The following is a 4,376-nucleotide window of genomic DNA, read 5'->3' as shown; positions in this document are numbered from 1 at the left end:
TTTCTAGTTGAAAGTAAAATAGTAAAAAAACGCTAACTTTGCAATTTTCAATCGCATTTTACAAAATAAAAAAACAGTGTTTTCAATGTGACCAGAGTGTTTTTATTAATTTTTGAACATCCCTTTATCAATTTCTTAATGATAAAGCATTTTTACCTCGTAAATATATTTTCGCTATTTCGATATATTCAACGCGTACGAGATAGCCCATTCGTCTGCTACTCTCATGACACGACAATGATGTACGCTGAGAGAGAGCTCATAAACTGAGAAAAAAAATTCATTGATTCAATGAAATATTTATTTAAATACAATCTATGAAATAATTTCATTGAATTAATCTTTTTTTTATTTCATCTTACAAAATATTTAATTATTTTTACCAAAGTTTCATTGCTTCAATCAATCATTTGATTAAATTAACAGTAAATAAAATATTAAATTAGATTTCATTGAATCAATGAATTTTTTTCTCAGTGTAGTTGCGTGGTAAAATTTATCTTTTTTTTTATTTTTTTCATCTTTATTATTAAAAGCTCTGAAAAAAGTGACTTGAAGAGAGATTTTCAAAGATTAATAAAAACTTTGACTACATCAAAAACATTGTTTTTTCATGTAGTTACACGTGATTAAAATTGTAAAATTAAGATTTTTTTTTACCTCAAATTACTTTTAACTCGGGAAATATGCATTTTAGAGAAAATATAGTTTCAAGCCTGAATTTTAATATCTTGCGTATTTGTTAAACAAAATCGATTGAAACAAATTGATACGTGAAAATCACATAGTAAAATTGGTTTTCTCTATTTTTCAGACGTTTGCTAGGATATCGCCTCGAATACATGAAAAAAGATCGCGTCAAGCGATTCGCCGTGAAAAAAATTAATATCTTAAAATAGAAGCGACTTGGTGCTGTGTAGGTGCGTAAAGCGATGTCTACGCTCGAGCTTTATTCTCAACTTGGAGACATTTCAAGTGAACTAAAGGCTCATAATGTGGACATAGAACGAATACGGGAAATTCTTGATCGACTTCATTCTTCAATCGTAAATTGGACGGGACCTGTCCCAAATCTCACGGACACGTTTCAAAGAGAAGATGTTGACTCTATTCTCGTGAATATCGTAGATTACATGTACAAAAACGATGACGATTTTCATAAAGGAGGTGTAATCATAAATTTCATAGCTCGCACCGGCTACAGACACGAGCCAAAAGTTGATAAAGACGGCAAACCATTGTTATGTTGCACAACAGCACTGCATCTTACGCCCAAATGCAGGCCCTATAAATGGGATAACGTCATCAGAGATCTTTTTAAAATCTACGACAGATACGATGTGAACTATACCGATGATAGTGGATACACTCATTTCCATGTGGCCTGCTTGTCTGGTTGCGAAGCAGTCGTCAAGAAATTTCTCGAGTTCGGACAGGATCCCAATATCCTCGTGCAAAATACAGGGGACTCTCCAATGCACTTGGCTATGGAATCTTGCAATCGAAATATGATCGAAGTGCTGCTGAGGGGAGGCTCCAATCCTCATTTGGCCAACTTGAAAGGAATGACACCTCTACACGTTATCGGCTACGCAATTGAATCGGCGGTGGCCTTATTTGAAATCAGCGACGAATTGAATCAACCGTTGCAGGTCAACGCCAGGGATAACTTAGGTAATACACCACTACACTTGGCTACGAAAAAAGGTTCCAGGAAGGTCGCCGAATTGCTGCTGAGGAGAGGGGCGGATCCGTATTTAACCAATAAGGCAGAATTGGCTCCTAGGCATGTTATGACAATAGATTTCTATGATGAATATAAATTGTCGAAGACGTTATGTAATGTGAGTGGTACAATCAGTTATGGAGCGCGAGTCGATGTGCTAGATAAGATGGGTAACACACCGTTGCACTTGGCTTTGTATAACAGACGCGAGGCGATGGCCGAAGGGCTGTTGAGAAATGGTGCAACCCAAACTTGGCCAACGTCGAGGGTTCGACTGCTCTGCACATCATTTTCCACGGAAAAGATAAGAGCTATCACGATGATGGTTTGACGAAGTTATTTTTCAAGGTCACCGACGAAATAAATCAGCTGGTGCAGGTCGATGCTCAGGACAAGTTGGGCAGAACACCGCTTCAATATGCCGTGGCGAGTCTTATGCCGAATGCCGTCGATTTACTCTTGGATCACGGAGCTACTTTGTCGAGTTTCACTTTTCCCGACGAGAGTTGCTTTGTACGCGAGAGATACACGAATAGTAACATGCGCAGGGTTTTCCACTTGAAACTAGTGTCTCGGGCCATGTTGGTCGTCGAGCATCTCGAGAAAAGAGGATACGAATTGGACCGAAGCGAAGCCCTGATCATCATGAAATTGTTAGCTAGACGCGATCCGTCCGAGTTATACCGACGTTGGCGTAGCGACGAGGACTTTGTGAGCAAGGCAAAAACGATGATGATAAAGCCGAATCTGTCGCTCTACGATTTGATGCTGTTACGACCCGAAGAGGCGACGAGAAAACTAACATTTCAGGAGTTTTACGAGTTTGTACATACCAAAGAATTCAACCGTATCAGCAGGCCTTGGAAGCCAAATTATTACAATTTGCATCTTTCCGAGATGATGGCGAGACAATTTTTTTGCGATTGGGCATTGGATCCTTTCGTGGAGCTGACACGCTATAAACTGCCTATTCTCTGTTGTGAAATAATTATCAAAAAGCTGAATAATGAAGATTTATATCATATTTGCTTGGCGGCTGCAGGCCAAAGCTCGTGACGTTGACAAGCATATTAGCAACAATTTTTATGTTTCATGTCCATAAATTCTGCAGATTTATCATGTCATTCAAATAAATAAAATGAATTATGGTATTTTAAAGGTTTTTTAAAATTATTTATGGATGAATTAAAATATTAGCCTAGCGCATCGAGTGGACATCGTTGGGTATTTATGACATTTGTAATTTCTTAAACCGGTGATTAAATTAAGATTGCTTCTTTCGTTGGGCAATAATGAGCTTCGAGAAAACACGAAAAAATAAAAATTAAATTTTGAATCAGCGATAACGAGAAAAATATAAGACTTAGAGATTTCAATTTTTTATGTATTTTGAAGATAATTTAAAATACTTTCTCGCTAAATCTTAATTCAGTAAAATAAAAAGCAAGGGTGATATGAATTTTCGAAGAATTATGAATTTTATTTGGTTTTTCGTGAATATCTCGATGAAAAGTGATTTTTTAAATCACCAATCTACATCATTTTAAAGGTCTTGCGATTACCTGAAACTTACTTACTGCACTCGCAATGAGTGCGCACGAAAAAAACACACTATCTGTTTATTTTTTCAGTTTTTCGGACGCCATTTCGTTATAAACAATAATTGGTTTCGTACATTCTCACCACAATGGCACATTTTCATTACTTTATACATCTACCGAGTTCGATTGCAGGAATTTTCTTAGTCACAAATTACCTCTTTTTTAGCTATATAATCCCCGGCCTACTCGACGTAGTCAAATCCGCGAGCTACGCTGACTGCCGTTGCTTATGCTCTTACATTGCCTCGTGTGTTATACGTAAAAAACACAGTCAGAGAAAGATACACGCGCGGCAAGTCTCGGCATAAGCAGCAGCAAACAATAATCAGCGAGTTCGATGTAACTATAATAGCGCGGAAACCGATCGTAGCGCAAACCGAAGCTGTATAGGCACTTATGATACTAAAGTTGCGTTCGCTCGGACGAACGGACGCTCGTTTTTCACGGGTTTACTCCTCATACCAAACGCCGATAAAGATGTTTCATGTCAAAATTCGAAATTCTTTTCGCGCCCCAAGATCTGTCTGCTCGACTGGAAGTTGTGAGACTGAGCCGCCACGGCGCCACCAATATTTTTTTCCATCGAGTTCGACCGTTGAATCGTAGTCAGAACAACGCTGGATCTATAAGGTCAACGGGGGTATATTCGCTCATGTACCTATATTCGCTCACTTTTATGATCAATCAATTATATTAATTTTTAAAGTGAGTAAAATGAAGAAAAAAAAATATAGGCTTATAAATAAACATTTCGAGATGTACACCCAATATTTATATACTTAAATTAAGTTCTACAATTTTAGAAAAAAAATCAATTCGCAATCAACTTTTGCCACACGAGTTATAACTACGGGCATCTTAAGAACTAGGCTAAGATATGAGCAATTTTATTTAGTTTTACTGTGCTTTAAAATAAATCATATCGTTAATGTTAATGTTTTATCTGATTCAAAACATGTTTATTAATGTATCTTTACATTAATTATTATTTTTTTTGTCAATATTCTTTATTAATTTAGCTGAGCGAGAATTGGTACACTAATATCTAC

The sequence above is a fragment of the Trichogramma pretiosum genome, unplaced genomic scaffold (assembly GCF_000599845.2).
Source record: "Trichogramma pretiosum strain Unisexual culture from Peru unplaced genomic scaffold, Tpre_2.0 scaffold58, whole genome shotgun sequence".
In the NCBI taxonomy this organism is placed as follows: Eukaryota; Metazoa; Arthropoda; class Insecta; order Hymenoptera; family Trichogrammatidae; genus Trichogramma; species Trichogramma pretiosum.
This window is presented reverse-complemented; position numbering follows the sequence as displayed.